We start from the raw sequence: 24,428 nt of genomic DNA on the forward strand, positions 1-24,428 counted from the left end.
GTTGAGATATTCTCTCAACCAAGTGATTGTGTCCAATTTAATTTACCTATCCTAAGATAACAATTTATGTATATATGTAATATTATCCTAAAATAACAATTTATGTATATATGTAATATTATTTGATCAATAGAATTAGTGTGCATTATTCAATTTTAAATAAATTAAATAGAATGTGTTTATTGAATTCAAAACATTTTAACCTAAAAGTAAAAACAATATAATCACAGGTATAATAAACAATATACTAGAACATGAATCAAATCCAAAAAGTAGTTAGCACAATTCTCATAATTACATGCATTGTCCAATACTAGGGAAAAGAAATTTCATGAATCAATATTCGCGGTATAAACACCCAACTAGTCATTATCAATAATACCAGTCGTTTTACGTAGTTTTACCCTGACTTGTATGGAATTGTGTTATGGATCATGATGTGACCAATTTGTACGTAGTTGTTTGCATGGTATACGCTACAATAATTTAGCGCACCATGCACTCAGATTCTTTCAAGGTCTTTGCAACACTGTGGAATGCATTCGAGGACATCATACCACAACTACCACTCTTTTGACGGAAAAGAATGTTATTGCTTGCACCATTAGAGATGGAAGTCCTTGTGTTGTAAATATTAGGCACAACTCTCTTATTATCAAGATCATTTGACAGAGAACCTACGGAATCCTAGCATGTAGAACTAGCAGAACCATATTTAGTCAACAATAAACTCTTTGAGTAGATACCAATGAAACCAAGCGCATCTGACTGAAGAAATTGGTCACAATATGTTCAAAACCTAAGATACACATGACGTCCAAAATCTAAGATATTTTTGCCATAGCTTCTGGTGGTGGCTCTATCACTCTTATCGGTACCAGAGGATCGATTAAGTGGTATTGAGGACATAGTTACTGATAGATGAATGAGCACAGGGTCCTCGAAATTTCCTGGTAGTAATGGTCATCCCGTTTGTCCATAAAAAAAATTCCAAACAGTTTAGCTAGTCCAAAATTGGAGATGATGTGAGGATTTACATCGCAGTCTCTGCATTTGTTGTGCAATATCAATGTGATGTTGAATCTGGTCTTCCGGTTGAGAACCTCGTGTTCCGGCTGGTCCTTTGCCTAGAAAATCTCTTAGGAAGTATTGGAAAAAAGAAAACCCACATAAGAAAATAGTTATACAAAGAAATTGCGACATACGACAGTAGATCTACAAAGAGAAATAACTTGGTTCATTTTTGGGCTCACAGAGATCAATTATCTGTCAGAAATGGGAAATGAATGAAAGAGATGGTTGACATCGCTGCTATTCCAAGCCTACCTCGCTGAAGAAATGAAATCGAATCACAATTTCGAAAGGGGACTATGATACACAACGTCGATGTAATAAGACAGCGGAATCATCGGCTTCCATACCCGAGGCTAAGTTATCACATGGCAATCACAATCTTAGGGTTCAACTTTCAAAAGATGCCATACGCACCACTAAGCAGTAAGCAACTAATTCCAATAGTCGATCATATTAAAATAAAAGTGAAAATGATTTAAAATATGTATATCACACGGCAATCGCAATCTTAGGGTTCAACTTTCAAAGACGTTGTAAGCAATTCATTCCATTTGTTGATCATAATAAAATAAAAGTGAAAATGATTTAAAATATGTATTAACTAGATACAGTGATGGGAGGCTTAAAATAGATTGTTGTTTTGTGATGTAAGGTCTTTTACTTATAGATGCATTATAATTATATGAAGCAAAGCTTATTAACCATGGTAATTAAAAGTGCATAAAACAATGTGGAAATAACAAGATAAGTAAGAAACCATGACACAAAGATTTGATTACAGAGTTTGTCTAATTTGGACTACGTTTTCGGGTCTTGCTCAATAGTGAAGAGACCTTTTTTCCTTAAGTGGCATAAAAAGAGATAAACGTACAAGCAATATTCATTTACAATTCTTATACTTCCAAGTTGGAATATGGATGAAGAATGGAGAGCCCAACTTCAGAAACAGACAGTACCACCGAAATCTTGGCGAAAAATTGTGCAAAAACCCCTATCTGAACACCTAATTCGGATAATCGGGCTTTTTACACCATCTTGAATCTCCTTGTTGCTCAAGGCGAGTTTTCGACCCCTACTGCCAGGTCGGGTTATTGTTGTGTACAATGTTCTGAACTATCGACGAGTCTCCCCTTTTTCCTATGTGGATAGTCCTTTATATAAGCTAGTGGCTAACTCTTCAATCCCCATACTATTTCCTGCTTATCTTCTTAACCGCTCATTAATTCCCTAAATCGACGGCTTAAACACAAAGAATCAATGCTTAACTCCTTAAACCAGCGGCTTAACGGACTCGACAGTGCTATGACTGAAGAACCATAATTCATCGGCGTCGATACACCATATTGCAAATCGCAAATCGGCGGAACCTGCATATCTTACGGTCTATGCACGTGGCGTGTACGATATGTGATTACGATATCGCAATCGCAATCCCGACCGTTGGTGGCCGATTCTGTACTACTTTCGCTTTGCAATGTGCGATTGCGATCATCACATCTTAACCCTAACTGTCAGGGGACGATTCGTAAACACTTGATCCACCTCCGATCCGCGATATGTGATATCGCAATCGCATCTTGGATCCTGTTGGGGCCGATTTTTTAAGCACTTCCGCTTTTGCTATTGCGATATGTGATTATCGCATCGCAACTTTTCTTGACTAGGGCCGATTTTCTTTAAGCTGCGGCCTCTTCTTTTTGCGATCTACGATATGCGGGTCAATGGCAGCCTGCCACTTGGCACTTCCCCATTTGCGGAGAGTGTCTACCACGTCATCTTCTCCTCCCATCTGTCCAAGTCAAATATGAACTTTGACTTGCTCTATCTTTTTCATATGAACTCGAATTTGAGTGTTGTTCACAACATTGGAATCAGGATGACAAGCACTTCGATCCGATGCTAAGTTTATAAAGTTTCTGCCACTTTGAGTTTTGAGCCTTCTTACCATGCCACTGGTACTTTTTAGAGATCCACCTGGATCACGGTGGCAGGTGCGGGCCTCTGCTTGCCTCCAGGAGCATCATTGAGGTGGTGCCGACGGTGAAGAATCCGGTGGTGGTTAAGCGACGAACCGATGGAAGAAGGTTGCAGCGAGGAAGAGAGGGATCCAACTTTTAGACAAAGTGTAAACTGCAAAATATTGATGGTTTTACTTCGAACCTCATCTCTTCTGGTCTACAAGAACACTATTCGGTTCTTGGCAGAGCATCGCATGGTTGATGTGTTGGTCAACATGACAAGAGGTGTCACGCCCCTACCCCTGCGGTAATCTTTCAACCGCTTATAGCGAGGTGGGGCACTACCAATCGTTTTCTTTTCATCAATACTTACGATTGTAGACTATGCCTAACATTCCACTTTTCCTACTTAGTTTATGTTTCGCAACCAAGTATTATTATTGTGTTCCTTTATACCAATGAATACCCATACACATTCATTATCAACAGCATTATACAAGAGAAATGCACAACAGTATAAAGGGAGGGGCAACTCCCTGCAATATTATTCTGCCCTAATCAATATATTATACAATCTTCACTTTTACAATGTACAAGTTAAATCTTGGGAAACCCCAAATTTACACTTAGTCAATTTTCACAACTTTGGCAAACTCGGTTGCCCAGCTCGTCGGCACCTCCGCACGGTCGCCGCACGACTCTCCAACCCTTCGTTCACCTTGTCGCACGATCGTGTTGTTTGCCCAACTTGGGCACGCCTCCAAGTCGCCACACACGGGCGCCTCCACCCGAGACACACTTCCGTTCACAACCCAACACACCAACAAGTCTTCGTGCACACTTGCATGATGGGCGGGCGCTCACCCGAGTCGCCAAGACACCCACGCCAAGTCTTCGCACAAACGGGCGCTCCTCCGTTTCACCGTCGGGCGCCTTCGCACAAATCGGGCGCCACACCCGTGCACGCCTCAACCGATCACCGGGCGCACCTTGCCCGCACCTTCGCCCAACACCAAGTGCAACCTTCCACCGTGCGACTCACCCAAGAATCGGCGCATGAGATGTGCGCCTTCACCTTCTTGTCTTGCGCACTAGAATCTGCGCACTACTCCTTTGTGTGAAGATGTGATGATAGAATGTGTTGTTGCAAATGACTCCACGCCATTACAATATATACCAAGGCTTGGGGCTAAGTCTGGCGCCCAGCCGACTTTCCCAACGCCTTGTGCACACCCCTTAAATGCCCACAACATATGTCGGCCTCCAACATATTGCTCCACGCTCCAAGGTGCATATATAAACCAACGCGCCTTCATTATCGTTGCATATGTTCGTCGCATAATCAAGGTGACCGTTGCATAACTCGTCGCATAAGTGTCGCACAACCGCAGCTCACCCTTCAACAGGTCGCTCGCCCACGGTCGCACTTCGGCAGAACCGTAGGACGTTACATCATCCTCCACCTGAAGCCATTGTCGTCCTCGACAACATATCATCCTGTTAGCCATCCACCAAGATCATCAATGTCCATGATGTCAACTCCTCCACATACTGCAAACATCTCTGCAACATATGTAGAACCACTGTCTCCACCATGTCTCGCCTCGGCAACCATGTGTCACCAAGATCACCATACCAAGGTATACACCTCATCAGTATGTCATCCATCAGAGATCATCTCAATCCATGATCATCGACCACCCTGTAACAATCTCCACATGCTGCTCTCCATCGTGGAAGGCTGGTCCCCCCATCTCAAGCTACATGCTTCCTGCAACCTCCTGTGTCGACCTCATTATGTGTCATCATGTGAACTGCTGCCATGATACTCCAACATAATGCTAACACATCTCTATACACGCTGCAGCCCCATGTTTGAACTAGTTGGGTAGCTAATCCAACCATCACGTCCAAACTATGAGAATGTACATCCTCATGCCATCACCAGTCGTTTCTCAGAACATCCTGTCACATCCTCAACTCGATCAAGAATCCATCTCCATATAAGTAAGCCATGCTGAGGTCCATGAAGTAGCCCTCATCTCATCTGCAACATGTTGTCCATGATGTTTGGTGTCAATGTGCTACATGAAATCAGCCACATCTATCCCAACATCATCCATGTGTGTATCTCCTCAATGTGAAGAGACCATCTCATCAAACCGACTCTCGATGTGCCACATCTAGGTCCATGAAGCAATCCTTCATCATATCTACAATGTGCCATCCCTCAAGTCTGTCATAGAAACAAGTATACACCTGTCTCATCTATCCATGTGCTGCCCATGATCATAGATCAATCAGCTCCCATGTGTCAAAAGTGGTTGAGTCTCGGCTCAACCCATGCCCAAGCGTTGCCACCAAGGCATCATCATCGTCGTAACTCCATTGCTCCAAAGTGTCTCATATCGATCCTCCACATCAAGTCACTCTTCCAAGCCACACCCATGTATGTACTTGAACGTATGCATCTGCATCAAAGTCCTTGACCTCAGCTCCTCAATGCATTAGACCTCCAAGTCCACCATTTATGAAGTCCCTCTAGAAGTCACAACAATCTCATGTCATCATGAGCTCCATGAGTCATCTCCAACCAACATCTCAGCAAGCATACAAGTCTCGGTCCAAAGGTCCTGCAAGATGCCTCAGCTCTCCATGTAGTAGGAATGCTCCATAGTCTGCTCACAATCCCATCCAATTCCATGGCCTTGTTGTACAAAAGTGCACAACCTCTCCATCGGCTCATAAATAATAAGTCTCCATGTCACATCAGCAAATCCACCTGCATAACATTCCTGCCTTGGCACTCCTCATTGGATGTCCATAAGTGACACCTCTACAAGTGTTCCTGCACAATGTCCCTGCATAAGACTGCCATGCTCCATGTCTCCAACCTGATGTCCATGACTAAGCTGCCCATGTAGTCCAACCAAGTAGACCCATCACAACAATCAGTCATCCTCATCCAAGTCTGCAATCTTCAGTCTAGTGAACTCGGTCACCCACCCATATCATCATCATCACGAGTCCCTTCCATCATAGCTCCCCCACTAAAGGTTCCACCAAGACTTGCTCTTGGTCTCGGCCATGAGAAGTCCACCCAAGCATCATCGTACCTCAAGAGTGTGCCCTCCAATCTGTCCATGAGTCATGCCGGGCACTTAGCCAATTTTTCCATGTGGCTAAAGCATGACCCATCCTTCACAACGATCATCATGTTCCTCCCTTGTCATGGGCCTTTGTACCTTCTACCATAAGGCCACAAACAACCCCAACAAGTCCTGCAACAGTCAACAATCCTTGCTTCTCCATACAAGGTCTCATCATAGACATCCAGGGTAAGATCCTCCCTAGCATCGGCAAACTGACTTTGCCCTTCCCTGCATACGGTCCATCCACCAAATGCTCAGATGAAACACAAGTATCAATACTTACTTCATCATCATCATGAGGCTCCTCCAGAGGAGTGTCCTCATCCATCCATGTCTGCAAACTGCACGATCCTGGTTCAACTTGATCGATCTCAAGTTCGTCTTCCATCGTTGTCACATCTACAACATCCTCAATTATCATGGCTTCCTCTTCCTTGTTAGCACAATCTGCAACTTCATCTTGCTCCATTGTCCAACCAAGTTGAAGAAGTTCGTCTTCAACATAGACTTCAAGTTCCTTTCGAATTCGGGGATTCTCTTCTTTCATCCGCTTCAACCTGTATAAGGTAAGCAAGATCTTCCCTTCGCATTCTTCCAAACCTGCCATGCCTTGATGTTCAACTTGGTCCAAGCACTAAGCTTCACCTCTGTTAAACCTGTTTCACCGTTCACCAGCGTCACCAAGTTCCCTGCAACCATGAATCGACCCTTGTTCCACTTGTAGGTGAAACTAGCTTCCTTCACCTGCAATTACTTGCTTCCACTGTCATCAACTGTCAAGTGCATCCACACCTGCACTTCGTCACGTACTAGCTCTGATACCAACTGTCATGGCCCTACACCTGTGTTAGTCTTTCAACCGCTTATAGCGAGGTGCGGCACTACCAATCATTTTCTTTTCATCAATGCTTACGATTGTAGACTACGCCTAACATTCCACTTTTCCTACTTAGTTTGTGTTTCGCAACCAAGTATTATTAATGTGTTCCTTTATACCAATGAATACCCATACACATTCATTATCAATAGCATTATACAAGAGAAATGCATAACAGTATAAAGGGAGGGGCAACTCCCTGCAATATGAGTCTGCCCGAATCAATATATTATACAATCTTCACTTTTACAATGTACAAGTTAAATCTTGGGAAACCCCAAATTCACACTTAGTCAATTTTCACAACTTTGGCAAACTCGGTTGCCCAGCTCGTCGGCACCTCCGCACGGTCGTCGTACGACTCTCCAACCCTTCGTTCACCTTGTCGCACGATTGTGTTGTTTGCCCAACTTGTGCATGCCTCCAAGTCGCCACACACGGGCACCTCCACCCGAGACACACTTCCGTTTACAACCCAACACACCAACAAGTCTTCGTGCACACTTGCACGATGGGCGGGCGCTCACCCGAGTCGCCAAGACTTAGCACAAATGGGCGCTCCTTCGTTTCACCGTTGGGCGCCTTTGCACATATCGGGCGCCACACCTGTGCACGCCTCAACCGATCACTGGGCGCACCTTGCCCGCACCTTCGCCCAACACCAAGTGCAACCTTCCACCGTGCGACTCACCCAAGAATTGGCGCATGAGATTTGCGCCTTCACCTTCTTGTCTTGCGCACTAGAATCTACGCACTACTCCTTTGTGCGAAGATGTGATGATCGAATGTGTTGTTGCAAATGACTCCATGCCATTAAAATATATACCAAGGCTTGGGGCTAAGTCTGGCACCCAGCGGACTTGCCCAACGCCTTGTGCACACCCCTTCAATGCCCACAACATATGTCGGCCTCCAACATATTGCTCCACGCTCAAAGGTGCATATACAAACCAACGCGCCTTCATTATCATTGCATATGTTCGTCGCATAATCAAGGTGACCGTTGCATAACTCATCGCATAAGTGTCGCACAACCGCAGCTCGCCCTCCAATAGGTCGCTCGCCCACGGTCGCACATCACCCAAACGCGGTCGCACTTCAGCAGAACCGCCAGACGTTACAGGAGGGGTTGAAGAAGACCTGTTAAATGTCTAGCAACAACCTATAATGGTGTTTTTTTTATTTTCATTACCCGAAGCTCAGTTACATTCAAATGGATGACTTGTAGTGGTGTGGTGAGTCGATCCCTGTGTGTGGCGACTGTGTGGTGGTTGTCGTGAAGCGTTGAGACCACTGGCGCTGCATTTTCAAAGCTCTGTTTCTGGTTGAGAAATAGAATGTCAGTTGGACGACCAATTCAAGGTTTGCAAGTTTAAAATACTGCATTGACTATGTGATTGGGAGTGTGCTTGAGATCATAGCTTCCTGTTGCCATGGGGATGTCCACTCGACCACTGTTTAAAAAAAAAAACACTTGAAGATATTGGGAGATCATTCAAGTGATGTGGAGAATGTTGCAGGCGACATCCTAGATCATTTATTAGAGGGGCTTGGTGAATGGATCAAGTTTCATGACAGATATTGTAGCAAATAATGCATCTATCATATGTATGTCAAATCAGAAAGGGCTTGCAAAACACCAATCAATGCGTCTGAAGCATTCATATGGATCTGAGTTGGGTTTGAGTCTCTTCAATGATCTTCTTCCATGGTAAAATGAAAAGTAATTTTTCTGAATTTACTTGGAGTTTGGAAAGATAAATACGTTGAGCCTGATGAACTCAACGTAGAAATGAAATTGGTTAGAAATAATTATAATTTCATGTTTAGAAACTTCAAAGAAAAATAAATAGTGGTGTTTTAAAAGTTTTGGAATTAAAAACATTTGCATTGAGCTTAGCTATCTCAATGGAGTGGTTTTGTTAGAATTAGCTACTATAGCAAATCGCGCAGGTGAATCCAAGACAAAAATGAAACTAGAAAAAAAGGAAAAAAGAGACCAAAGGCACTCAGTGGTCAAGGTTGAAGTGCAAACAAATATTGATTTTATGCAACAACGACAGTCAAAATTTGGGATGATGGACAATCAGTTGAAATTTTGTGTGAGTTTGTGGAACAGAGTCATGATAATGGTGTCTTATGTGTCACATACATTTATTAATAAGCAATTCTAGGATGTTGTATAGCAGTCTTTTTAAAGTATGTACATGGTAACTACAAGAGTTGGAGTGTGTAATGTAAGCCTGATGAGGCATGTGTATCCCCTATGAAGTACGTGGTAATCTTGAAACCACTTTGTAATTGCAGGTTTGTGGTCAGCCATACACCACTTAACAGTGTTGGTTTGTGGTAAGCCAGAAACCACGTGTGAGATTGAAGTGGAAATGGATCCCTGTAAGCATGGTTCAGGGTCAGCCGACAAACCCGTAGGCATGGTTGAGGGTAAGCCGATAAAACCTAGAGCATGGCTATGCGTAATTCGATAAAACCCATGATGACAATGAAGGATGGGGGATTTGCAGGTATAGGTATATTATCTTATATTCTATTAATATAATATAATATAAAAGGAATTACATTGTAATATATTAAAATAAACAACAATCTATAGAAAGTGTGGTTTGATATAATGAATAATTAATATCTCATTAAACTGGAATTAAAATATCATAAAAAGATTACAATTAAATTAAAATATAATTTATTAATTAATTAAATGGAAAATTAATCCATCATTAGAAATAAGAAATGAATTATAATAAAATTCTGATTATTAATAAATAATCCTCTCCGTAAGCTAGTCGGCTCCCAAACCCTTGCAGCATTCCATTTCATATTAATAGCTTTAATTTCTCTTCTTTGTAGATCCAAGTCCTGATGATGAGTCTTGTTCTAGACTCGAAACGTAGACAAGAAAAATGCAGACTGTGGATTATCTAAGCTCTCAAAACCTACAAGTATGCAGTTATAATGGTTGAAAAACCCATGTATGTTAAGGACATCCTAGTAGACTAGCAATTCTAACGGTTGGGCACCCATGCATTCGGTGGATGGTTGTTCATTTATATTGATGTCGACATATTATTTTGTCATGTTTGACCATATCTAGACTTTTCATATTGAGATTGAGACAAGTAGTCATTAAAGGGGTGACTTGGAAATAATTCCCACTTGTCTGAGTTGTGATTCTTTCTATGTAAAGGAGTATGTTCCTATTCCTTAGGAGTTGTTAAGATCTAGATGTTTCCTAGATTGGTGTGTGTTTGAGATATTCTCTCAACCAAGTGATTGTGTTTTCAAGTTAGTTTACCTAGAGGCAACAATTAATGTATATATGTAATATTATTTGATTAATAGAATTAGTGTGCATAATTCAATTTTAAGTAAATTAAATAGAATGTGTTTATTGAATTCAATTATTTTAATTTAAAAGTAAAAACAATATAATTGTGGGTATAATAAACAATATACTAGAACATGAAACAAATCCAAAAAGAAGTTAGTACAATTCTCATAATTACGTGCATTGTCCAATACTAGGGAAAAGAAATTTCTTGAATCAATATCCATAGTATAAACACCCAAACAATCTTTATCAATAATACTAGTCATTTTACATAGTTTTACCCTGAGTTGTATGGAATGGTGTTATGGATCATGATACGACCACTTTGTACGCAGTGGTTTGCATGGTATATGCTACAATAATTTACCGCACCATGCACTTAGATTCTTTCAAGGTCTTTGCAACAGTATGGAATGGATTCAAGGACATCGTACCATAACTGCCACTCTTTTCACATGAAATCCTAGCGGTGTAAATTATTTCTTTTGACGGAAAATAATGTTCTTTCTTGCACCATTAGAGATGGAAGTCCTTGTGTTGTAAATATTAGGCAAAACTCTCTTATTATTGAGATCATTTGATAGAGCACCTTCGGTGATCCGAATTGAATCCTTGAAAATTATTAGAGTTTCTATGATTATTTCAAATGAGCTATCAGGAAAGACCTCTAGACAGTGGCAGTTTGTAGCCAGCACGGAACAACGAGGATCCTCGGTCAAAGCATGCTGACCGTTGGCCCATGGAGACCGCGCAGTGGCGCAAACTAGCAAATAGGGAGTCCAGATCCAAAAACAAAGGCCGTTTCTGATACGCGATTAGCACTAGGAAAAACCCCTCGAGAAGGAAAGACCCCGAGCACTCGGTCACAAGGGAAACCCGAAAACCATGGGAAAGCGCTAAAACTGACAAGGCGGGTCCCGCGCTCAAAACTGGCAGAATATCGGAGGCATTTTGGGCGGTAAGTGGGTTTGGTAGAGGACCAAGCGATGCCATACACTGAATGATGTGTGTCCGGCGGATGAGAGAGAAAACCGCTCTCATCGCAGGGTAACGGTCGAGCAACTCACCCGTGTGATAAAAGCGATGACCGTAGGATCTGGAGGCCCCAGATCAACGGCGGAGATTGCACCTGATGGGAGACCAGATTTGACAGAAGAATAGGTTGAGGCATATGAAATTTGGGGTCTGACATGACTGTTGAGCTGGCAGATGAATCATTTCATAGAATAACCGAAATAACGACCATTCGAGGAAGAGCTGGCGCTCAGTTCGTGAGGGGACAAGTGGCCACCTCTTTGTGAAACGTTACACAGTGGTGATGACACAGAAGCAGGGAATTCCAGTGGACAGAGGCAGGCGATCCGAAGAGCCAGAAGAGGAAGCGAACAATCATGGGACAAATTGGCTTTAAGCCACGAACAAACAAAGAGCAGAAGGAGACAAATGAGAGAGTGAAGCAAGAAGCAGAGAATAGAGAATTTGAGCTGACCTGTAGAACTAAGGCAGCATTGAGCAGATTGAACTGAGAAGGCTTGAGAGGTTCAAGCAATCCCTGTGTGGATATCGGTCGGGAACTGAGTACCAGATTGGACTCATTCCATTAAGACCAGTTAAGGTCGAGACTCGGTAAGGGGGAGTCTGTGTACTCTAGCGGCTTGGGTAAGCCAAGTACCACTCTATTGAGCATCATCTGTTATAGGAGACTCAAATTGAGCTCCTCATTGTAAAAGATCTACTTAAAGACACAATAGAAAAGGCCACCATTGAAAGTTGGACCAGGAGACGTAGCCCAAGAGGATTGGGTGAACTCCTTATTAAATTGTTGTGTTTTGCATTTGCTTGCTGTGTTTCTCTTACTGTCTTCCAATGCCTGTGTATTTCGCAATCTTATTGATCCATTGCTTAAAATAACATAGGCATATCCCAGCGCATGAGTCTGTAATACCTTCATTAATTTCCTGAGGTCACCTAGGGGTGATTTCAGATCATTCCGAAGCCAAGCTTGTAGAATTAGCAGAACCATCTTTACTTAGCAATAAACTCCTTCAGTAGAGACCAATGAAACCAAGTGCTTCTAACTGAAGAAGTTGGTCACAGAATTTCCAAAACCTAAGATACACAGAATGTCCAAAACCTAAGATATTTATTCCAGAGCTTCTAGTGGTGGCTCTATCACTCTTATCGATACTAGAGGATCGATTAATAGCTATCGATGACATAGTTACTGATAGATGAATTAGCATAGGGTCCTATAAATTTCTTGGTAGTGATGGGCATCCCTGCTATCCATAAAATGTTTTCCAAGCAGTTTAGCCAGTCCAAAATCATAGATGATGTCAGGATTTACATCGTAGTCTCCGCATCTGTCATGTAATATCAATGCGATGTTGAATCTGGTCTTCGGTTGAGAAACTCATGTTTGGGCTGGTCCTTTGCCTAGAAAATATCTTTGGAAAGTATTGGAAAAAAGACAACCCACATAATATAATAGTTATACAAAGAAACTGTGACATACGACAATAGTTCTACAAAGAAACTGCGACATCTGACAATAGTTCTACAAAGAAAATAATTTTATTAAGCTTTTATTATTATCATAGCATAGCATGGTACATACCTCCTCCCACTTCCTATATCCACGCAAAAGATCCTGGTGTTTTTTTCTTGTTGGAGGTGGCCCGAGACCAGAAGTGCCTGAGTTGGTGGTCTTGTCCAGCGTTTTTTTGAAGTCCATCTGTCTTGAGTTGGATCCGTAGCACCTGAATCTAGAACTGTTGAAGGATATGGAGTTCAATCTACAGATCAACTATTGGAGGATCAGGAATTTGATCTACAAATCGACTGTTGGAGGATCTGGAGTTAGATCTATAGATCGACTGTTGGAGGATCTAGAGGTGGATCCATAGAACGATTGGTTTTATAACAATGAATAATCACATTGAGTCATACCTTAATGCGATAAATAAGCTCGATGGGTCAAATTATGCTAACTGGAAATTCAAGCTACAGACATTGCTCGAGGATTCCAGTGCATGGACAATTGCAAATGAGGATGAAGCCACACTGACTGTAGCTAGTGGTGCCACAGTCGCATCAGTTCAGGAATGGGAGAAGAGGGAAAGTAAGGTGAAGGTGTTGTTGAAGATGTCGGTAAAAGACAACATAATCCCTCACATCTGAGAATGCAAAACTGCCAATGACATTTGGGTGACACTCAAGGATTTGTATGAGACAAAAAATACAAATCGTTTGTTGTTTCTGAAGAGTAATATTATCTCCATCAGAATGGAGGAGAATGAATCCGTTGTTGCATTCATCTCATGGATCAAAGAACTGAGAGACAAGTTGAGTGACATAGGGGAGAAAGTATCCAATATAGATCTCATCACAATTACCTTAAATGGTATGACAAAGGATTATCAAATGTTCATTACAAGGCTTTCGGTGAGGGAGAAAGCTATTGCCTTTAAAGAGTTGACAGGGATTTTGATGCAGGAAGAAGAGAGGCATATGAATCTAAAGCCTTAGAATGCAGATCTGGCATTGGTGGCGAAGAAAAATTTCTTCAAAGGGAAACCAGGAGGAGGACACAAAAGTGGTGGTCCATCCTAGAAAAGTCCATTTCATGGTATGTCATATGCTAGAAATGATTCAAGAATTAAGTGTTTTGACTGTGGCAAAACTTGTCATATTGCTAGAGATTGTTATAAAAAGAACACTAATGAAACCCTACATAGACACAAGAGGCATACAAGGAATTTTGCTAGCGAAGATTAGAATCATGATCTTAAATTATTTGTGTCTGATGCTTCTCTTTCTGCTAAGACCGATGAGGCTGAAACTTGGTTTATGGATTCTAGAGCATCCACTCATATGACAAGTAATAAACACTGATATGAAAATTTCAAGGAGACCAACAATGGTGCGAACATCTACCTGGCAGATGAAAAAACATATCAAATTAGAGGGTATGGAGATATTCTTGTGATATTTCCTAATGGTAATATCAAGCACATCCAGAATGTAATGTATGTACCTGGTATTAAAAATAATTTGATCTTTGTCTCCATGATTGCAGATCAGAATTTAAAGGTAGAATTTCTCAAAACTTACAGTGTTATAAAGGATTTGTTGGATCATTAGAATTTGGTCGCATCAAGAGTATGATTTGGAGGACTATATGAGTTGAATGTTACACATGTGCCACATCAAGCTTTAACTTCAACGACTATGACTACAAAGAATATTTTGCATCAAAGGTTTGGTCACATCAACTTTCATGACTTATTGCTGCTACAGAAACAAGGTATGGTTGATGGACTTCCTATTCTAAACAATGAACATATTGATTGTGAAGGTTGTGCAATTGGGAAAATGCATAGGGATGAATTTCCCTCTAGTTTAAATAAGAGAAAGAAGGATATACTAGAACTTGTGCATAATGATATATGTGGACCCATACAAACAAGGTCCTTATGTGGAGCTTATTATTTCTTATTATTTGTTGATGACTACACAAGATATTCTTGGGTATACTTTCTTAGAAGGAAAAGTCATGCTTTTGAATATTTTAAAGAGTTTAGAAATATGGTTGAAAAGCATACAGGGAAACTCATCAAAATTCTCTGCTCAGATTAAGGGGGAGAATATAGGATTGGAAACTTCATCAAATATTGCATAGATCATGGGATAACACAACAATTTATAGTAACCCATACTCCACAGCAGAATGGGGTTTCAAATAGAAACAACATAACTCTTGTGGAGTGTGCATGCAACATGATAAAAGGTAAGAACCTATCCAATGGTTTTTGGGCAGAAGAAAATAGCACTGCAGTTTACTTAAAGAACAAAAGTTCAACTAGGTGTCTTGATCTCAAGACTCCATTGAGGCTTTGTATGGTTTCAAACCTGTACTCCATCGCTCAAGAGTATTTGACTCTAAAGATTTTGCACACATTCCTAAGGAATATAAGAAGAAATTGGATGCTAAAACTATAAAGTGCATAGTTGCAGGGTATTGTTTTGATTTCAAAGCATATAAGATGTTTAATCCATATAATCACAAGGTGTTTGCGAGTAGAGATGGTATCTTTCATGAATAGGTTGATGAAGGGAATAAGGACAAAATTTATGAGGAGTGGCACATCTTTACTTATTGATGACAAAAATCATGAAGCCAAAGACAGTGATTTACAACAACAACAACAAAAAGAGGAACCTAGCGATGTGGATACATTCAGCAGTCGAAGTCCATTCAGAGGCGAGTAGGAAATCACACAGGACAGAATTGAGGCAAGTCTGTTACCAAGGAGATCTGTTAGGCAGACTCACTTACTTGCAAGGTACAAATATTATGATTTATGACTAGTATTTAAATGTTGTTGATCCCATGAATTATAATGAAGAAAATCAATATGATGAATGGAGGTCAGCTATGAAAGAATAGCATCATTCCATAATTAAAAATGAAACTTGGGAATTATTTCAACTACCAAAAGGAAACGAACCCATAGGTTGTAAATGGTTATTTAAATTGAAGTTTAAAGTAGATGGTAGTGTAGACAACTATAAATCTAGATTGGTGGTGAAATGGTACTCACCAAAAGAAGGAATTGATTATGAGGAGAATTTTTCTCATGTAGCTAAGTTAAATACCGTTAGGATGTTAATAGCTCTAGCTGTAGAATTTCCTGTAAATTCTCTACAAATCTACCTCTAAGATCTATGTAGAAAATCTGACTGTACATTAACTTGATAATGCAATATACGAAAGCAAAATACTATAATCTACTTATATTATCAAACTTGTGGAAGCTTAAAGATCGAGCTGAATCAGGGTTGAACACATATAACCATAAGAAGAAGAATCAATGCATATGGAACACAGAAGAATACTCTGGGGAAAGCCTCAACTAAAAACCCCACTATCTGTATTATCATACAAGGTGGAAATACATCAAGATTACACAAAGCCTTAGCTCTCACAACTAGCCAGCTCTCAGTACATTCCTCCCGGATGCTCACAGGCAATCAAGGTTTCTCACAAACCTTCTCCTCTACCCTCCAAGCCTCCTATTTCCTTGCGCTATTTCTCCTGGGTGATCCTATTGTTACCAAGTGTAACATTGATCACTCACACTAATCTCACACCCTATAGAACTGCGCAATCCTCAATGAACCTTGTTCCTTCTGCATGGATGAGTTTCCTTTATAGGAAAACCCATGCAACTGATAGTAACTTGTCCTTGATATTTAGCTCAACTAGGTATTTCTCATAATAGACATGCATGAGTTAATGATGAGAGAATCTTCAGTTATCTGGAGTACACTAGTTGGATGCATGCATGCATTAACTTACTGAACTCACAATTAGTTCCTCAAACGGTTTGGAACTAATTTAACTGGACTTAACTCAGTAAACTAAGTTGACTAATTACAACTCAAATACAACTCAATCTTATCTCCTTAATTAAGGGATAACATCCTTAATTTGAGGGATAACTGTTGCATGACTTCACAAAGACTTCTAGCTTTAATTTCTCCAACTAATTAACTCAAGATGAATTAATTAATTATTTTTCAAGTAGCTGGTGAGACCAAATTCGAGTTTTAATTCTCAATTTAAATTCAAGGACAAATTAAAATTGGAATATTCTTGATTCAGGTGGCTCAAGAGACACACACAAGAGAAGGAGGACTCAGGGAAGCTCAAAAATCAAAGTGTTTGGATTATGCTAAAACTATGATCAAAGCGTAGATCTTGTCTTCCTGATCACGACGGTGCAAACAGTTTGTCAATCTGAGTCCGGATGCAAAAGTTAGAAGCAGTCAAAGTTGGGTTGAATTTTTTATCACTGGGCAACTTAAGGAGGCCACAATTTGGACCAAACCCGGCCACCAGATTTCGGCCAACTCCGGCTGGATTCCGAGAAAAATTGTGGGGTCATTAATTTGACTCCTACTGCTTAAAAAAAATGAATCTTAAAAAGGTGCATTTTTATTTTAAAACTATATCTATATATATATATATATATATATATATATATATATATATATATATATATATATATATATATATATATATATATATATATATATATATATATATATATATATATTAAGGGAGGTGGGGGCCACCAACCCCACCACCCCCCCAACCTACGCACCATATTTGAATGGGCCCGTGGGAATCGAACCCACCCGGCCATGTGGCCGGCTCGCACCATGGGCAGCCCAACTAAAACATTAAAAAAAATTAACCACACCGCATTAACAAACAACAACAACAAACAATCAGCCGGAGGTGGGTACGGTGGGTGAGCCGCCGAAGGTGGGCTCGGCCCAACCAAAGTTCTAAATTTAATTTTTTGTTTGTTTGTTTGTAATGTATAAGAAAAGGAGGAGGTGGGGTTTGATTGCCCGACCTCCTCCTTATTAAACATGATCACAACCAACACACCAAACAGTTCACATTGATTAATCCGCCCAATTTTTTTCTATAAAACGGATTTCTTCAGTGCACAGGTAGATGGAGGAACCAGGAGAGGGCACACATTTTGAGGCAGTAATTTTTAATTATTTTTTAATGCAGGTGGAACCATGAATTTTGCAGGGGGGTTGAATTTTCACTTTGTCAGAATTTGAAAAATTTTAGATGGACTCAACACCTCTCGTCGCCATGAACGTAATGGCATTATCCGTTTCTTGATCAAAGTTCTGCGTTTTTCGGTCATTTTCATTATGAGGGTGGAACCATGATTGCTGCAAACACATGGAGCGGAACCATGAGCCTTGAAATTTTCCCAAGGAGGTAATTTTTCTCCATGTCGGAATATAGTCAAGTTTATGTTTTTCACGATTTTCCGCAGGGATCGCAATGGCGAGGTCAAATTCGTCATTTGAGTTGCAGATTTGCAGCCCACCCATGGAGAAAAATCCTTGAGGAATCTAGGGAGAATCTAAAAGATTCCTTGAGCCCCAGATTCTCAATTTCTCATAATTCAGATTTTGGACAGTCGATTTTGCACTACTCGACGCCAAAAATCTGATGGTGCATTCAGATTTCTCAACCTCTCATTTCATTTTCCAACCACTTTTCTAAGTGCTTATGCAGATGTCCACATTCATGTACGAGCAGTCATTTTCATGCGATCGATGTCGTGAGATCGATGGTTCGAACAGCTTTAGCAGTTTGACATCCACTTCTTCAAATGGCCCATGGTTGTGAGGTATATGATGTGTTCATGTACTTCTTATTTATGCATTATGCTGCAAAGATCCTTGATTGATGTTGATGCAGGATCTTGTTTCTTACATGTTTTATGATTCCTGCTTGATGTGACGTGGAATCGCCTATGTGATGTACTTGTTTTCATGATTCATCATGTTGTGTTTTGAGATCCGTTTGTTGTATGTTGATGGGATACTTGTGTTGCCATGCATGTTTGCTTTGATATCCCTTTTATGCCATGTTGGCGGGATGCTCATCATGCATGAGTTTGTGTCAGACTGACAGGGGTCTTTTTGACTGAGAATTCCTGTAACGGAACATCTCTTGGAGCCACTCCTACGTGAGGGAATTATCCTTGTATGATAGCGATATCACCTCTATGTACATCATCACTATTGACAGCACTTAATGCAACAACCTACACCATCCTGACACCGGGGCTCGGAGACGTAGTCCCTCCTGGATGAACTTCGTTCTTTTGTTGCTGATGATTGACATGTTCCTCTTCTTAACAACATGTAGATGTATTCATTAATGCTCTTTTAAAAATGCAATTTAACACATCACGAAAGTAAAAGGTCTTGGAAGGGTCCTTCATCACACCCGGACTTGGATCAAGTGGTATCAGAGCGGTCTTTGCATTGATGTGAATTGCAGCGTGAACAATGGAACGTGCAATGACAGAGGATTAAAAAGAAACATGCGAGACCATGCTCAAAATTTCCAAAAGGGTGGAGATAATGTATGAAACTCTATAGAAAGAGACAGAGGAAAAGGAGTGATTGCAGCTTCACTTGCAAGCCACAAAAGAGGCCATGGAAGAACTGAAGTAGAACAAACATAATGTTCAAATAGAGAATGCTGAATTGAAGATGCGTCTACATGAAGAGTGTTGGTAAGGTAAATCCCCTCTGCAGACAGAGGCGATCCCACTAGCCTAAAACAGAACTAGCCACAATCAAACCACGCTGCCACGCAAGTTCCTAGTTATGCATCAAAGGTGAATTAAGAAGACCAACCTGGAACCCAACGCTGTAGTCGAAGAAAAGTTGATATTCCCGCTCCCTCGCTCCAGCAGATTATAAACGGACACCTGCACATGCAAAGGAAGAAACAGATACCAGCATAAAATCCACCAAGGCACAACTATATTTCAGTCAGAAAGGAAATAAATCACACATCACTATAATAGACAATGAGATTGGAACTATAATAGCAGTCGCTCATTAATTAATAATAGACAGGAAAAGTTACAACCAAGGTTCTGACGTTGAACCTCTCCTCTAGCTGGGCGAGCAACTATATGTGTCTTGCAATGTATCTCCTCTCCGGCAGCATAACCTCTCTATGCTTCATTATCACTCATGATAATCATAACTAGCATTCCTCCAAGAACTCAAGAACTCAACAACTAGCACTCCATGACTCATGACTCAACAACTAGCCCTCCATGACTCAAGAACTCAACATCTAGCACTCCATGGCTAGCTTGTCAAATGCATAAGGACAAGCTTATATAGATGAAGAAGGGACGAGGATACGATGAACCGGGACACCTATTTTGGATTAACATTATCCCCAAAAGCCATTAAATATGGAGATAGGATAGAACTCGACACAAGACTGATTTTTTATCCTCAAAAAGCTCCATGTAATGAAGGAAACAACAGTCGGGCGTGCGTTAAGGCAAAAAGCATGACCAAACTTGGTTGGCGCGACTGTTGCTCTAAGACAGAGCGCCAATGGTCGCGCCCTCTTTTGAGGATCTCCATGATTGGCGCGGGTAAGATACTGTGGACCTGCGCCAATGGAAAAAGAGCACTTTTCAGGGATAATCTGTAGAAGGTGTCTTCAGGGAACATGAAGTACATACTCAGGGGAACATAATGCAAGTGTTTTTAGACTTTGTCACTTCTTATAACTCCCGGGATGAGTCCTCCAAAGTACGACAAGAGGAGTAACAAGGATGGTGACAAATTACTGTGTAACAGATGCCCCCTAAAGCATGAGGTCCGAGAGGTGGAGAGGGGTGAAATGCTTTACAAGAACACATATATAGAGCTTCCGCCGAGGATCTGTGTTAAGAGACATGGCTGATAGTTCAATTACATGATGTACTTGGTATGGTCGCAGCCATCCATAAGAGAGTACATAAATAATCTAGATCCATAGTATGGACGCAGCCATTTGGTTAGGATCAATGAATTGACTCAGGTATGGTCGCAGCCATCCAGTGAATGAGTCAAGTATCAAGAATCACGCCTGGATTACAACAGACACAATCCAGGGTCTTGCGCTCCATCTCGACCCGAACAAGAGTACAAGTTCAAGCATGTGAATATATGAGCTGAAGTCGAACATGCATGAACATCGTCTGATTACCAGTCAATAGTGGAAACTGTTAACAGACGCGAGAGGTACCACCAATAATGACAATGGTCCTCAAGGTACTATAGGTACAATCTACGGCGTGTGAATTAATGATCTGAAGTCGAACACCCGTAGAATCATTTGATCGGAGGCCAATGATGAAAACCTCACGTCGAACACGAAGAACCTGCCATTGAGGCATGCAGGCTCCAAGGCACCGGAAAGGAGTCTCTAGATCAACTTCCCGGATAATGAGTTGAAGTCGACAGGAAGTGACCTTGATCGAAGGTGGGCCATAATGTTTCCCACATCATTGACACGAGACAAAGAGATAATGTTGTGAATCAAGATTGTGCGAACTATCAGAGGGAGGTTGTTTCTTTGCAGAGGTCAACTTCTCTTGAACATATCGGCGGAAAATTAATGGAATCGGCAGTATTTGACATCAATGTATCAAAGGTCATGATGACGAGGCAATGAGTGGATGAGAGGTCAAATAAGGTACCCAAGTCCATGGAAGCAAGTGAAAGATATGAGATGAGATATCCCCACCCTGGACACGAAAGCAGAAAAGTGCCATGTTCAAGAGCGACATACTGCCGTCACGGTAATAATTATGGTTCAAAAATTTTCTTTTCCCCCCGCCATTTCTAGCGAGTACCCCAGTTATTTTTAACAAGCTTGATGGGGATAGCATATGCTTGTGGTGTGAAAAAATCCGATGTCATCAATTTTTAACGAGTCTGACAAAGGAAGAACTCGGCGTCTTTTCATGTTTAGAGAGTTTGAAAAGACAGCAGAAAAGGAAACTCCAGGGATGTCCTTTTTCGTAAAGTTGTGTCTCTCGGGCTTGAAAAAGTATAAAATAATACCCGAAAGAACCGCCCGATCATTACGATCGAGGAGTACTTTTCATAATTAGCGATTTCGACCTAAAAAAGTAAAAAAGCGGTCAAAACCACGTCGTTTCGTAACCATTAACGAGTCTGAAACGACAAAAACTCGGTAATCTTTTTATGTTTTAACAGTCGACAAAAAGAACTTAAAACGACCGCCCCTTATTAACATTTAACGAGTCAAGAGGAGCGACTCGGTAATCTTTTCCTCTTTAAATGGTCAGAAAAGAGTTGAAAGCAGACCTTCATTTTTTTTTCTTTAACGAGTCAAAAAATAAAAAATACTCGGCAATATTTTCATATTTTACGAGTCAGAAAAGAGCGTAAAGGCGACTCGTCCTGAAGGAACGAGTGGTATGAAGGGTAGCAACTGGTTCCGGTAATGGTGGAACTTACTCGAAACATGTAAAGGTTAAGAGGCTGGCTAATAAAACCACTCATCGCTGCGGTTCCTCAAGAAAGGAGAAACAACCAAGTGAAAGCATATGATCGGCCAAAGAGATGGTGGCGATGGAATGAAACAACCAAGGCTCATCTAGCAGAATTTAGCAGATAAAAGGCAATCACGGGATGTAAATCAGGTATGGGTTCATTTTTTTTTCACAAGCTTGAACCATGGAGAACTCTGCTTGGATTCCGTTTCATGTTTACACAAGCTTGAAACGAAAAAATATGCTCGCTATAAATTTGCATGCCCCCAGCATGATAATGCAAATCGAGGTACATGCCCCCCAAGCTTCATGGCATTCACGGAGTGGATGGAATGAAGGTTTACTTGGAAAGACTCGATTTTGAAGGAGGATGCATGCCCCCCCGGGCCTCAGTCACGCGCCCGGGTCAACTGTCGTCATCAGAATGACGGAGTGGATGTTGAGGCATTTCCTGTGGAAATAAGACCATTTAGGAATGGTAGATGACTATATGTGAAGTGTGAACCGGGGAATGAAAGTTGGTCTACGACCTTGATCGTCCTTCCTTCGTGCGGAAAACACATCACTCTGAAGAGTGAGGACACAATTGCACGTATGCGATAAATATAGTCTCGTCCAAGGAGTAAATTGTAATCTAACGGACCTTGGACTACCATGACGCCCATTTGAACAGTCTTCCCTTCTAATGTGATAGGTACATTGGGAAGAATTCCTAAAGGTCGAGTGGTTTCTCGATGGAAACCTGTAAGGTTTCTCATCTCAGGCAAAAGCAGTGGGGAACCAAGTGCTTCCCAAGCTGTTGAAGAAAGGATACTCACAGGATATCCCTCATCAATAATTGTACCAGCCATAACCATGCGGTAGACTTGGACTATAATTCGAAATGGTATGGAGGCTGGTAACCGAGGATTGCCTAGTTGATCCCAATTGAAGGAAACAACTAGGTTGCTTGGAGGTGGGACTGGATAGACAGCCGGATATGATTCTGATGGACTTTCTTCCTGGTGCGAAGGAATGAGAGGGATGCTCACTTGATCATTAGAGTCTATGTTGATGAATAGAATTTGGACGGTGGGGTCTTCATTCTTTGCAGTGATAACATCATCTGAGGAGGGAACTTCTGAAGGCAAAACCGGGTCACTTGTAAGCTGGACCTTTTGACTTTTGTCTGGTTTGGATTCAGATGTAAGATCATCTAAGGATGGAACTTCTGAAGGCAAAACCAGGTCACTTGTAAGCTGGACCTTTTGACTTTTGTCTGGTTTGGATTCAGATGTAAGATCATCTAAGGATGGAACTTCTGAAGGAAAAACCGGGTCACTTGTAAGCTGGACCTTTTGAAAGACCGGGTCAACTGTAATCTGGAACTTTGGACTTTCGTTTGGTTTGGACTCAGGTGGTTCATCTTTGATGATAAAGTGGTGCATAGATGAGGAATGTAAATCAACACTCGTTCTGACCAGGGACTGGTCTGGAACAGGCGGAGCATAGCTAGGTTCGGGAAGAGAGGGTTGGACCAAAGAGGAATCATGCTTGATCACTTGGTTGGCGGAGAGATGATCTGCAGTTGCAAAAAGACGCTGATATCCAGCGGATAGTTGGGGTAAGGGAACTGACAGACTTTCCAAAAGACGGGAGGCTTCGTCCATAAGTGGACAAAAGCGAAGGAGATGATTACCTTCACAAAGTCGACAAGGGAAACGAACCTTCCCTTTTCTCTTACCAACTGATAAGATATCGTCGATCTGTGACGACAAGGGGCGAGTTGGGTCACGGGACCATATATCTAGGATCCTGGGAATGCCGGGACAATCAGAAAGAAAATGGTCCTCCTTGCATAAGCGACAAGGAGACTTAGCCTTCCGCGGAGGAGCAGAAGGTGGTTCCACTTCAGATATTCTTGTGGTAGATGCGACCTTTTCCTTAGGAGACTTCTTCTTCTTCTTCTTTTTAGCCACCTGGTTACTGAAATCCAAGGGTTAACCAGGCAAAGTAGAAGATGAGGACGCAGCAATAGGCAAAGAAGGGGAGGGGTCCACCTTAGAATCAACATGGTGTTGTTTGGGTGGAGGAGGTGGTGGCGGAACAGGA

The sequence above is a fragment of the Pinus tabuliformis genome, chromosome 1_2 (assembly GCF_031772625.1).
Source record: "Pinus tabuliformis cultivar Carrire ecotype Pingquan chromosome 1_2, CPIR1, whole genome shotgun sequence".
NCBI classification, from domain to species: Eukaryota; Viridiplantae; Streptophyta; class Pinopsida; order Pinales; family Pinaceae; genus Pinus; species Pinus tabuliformis.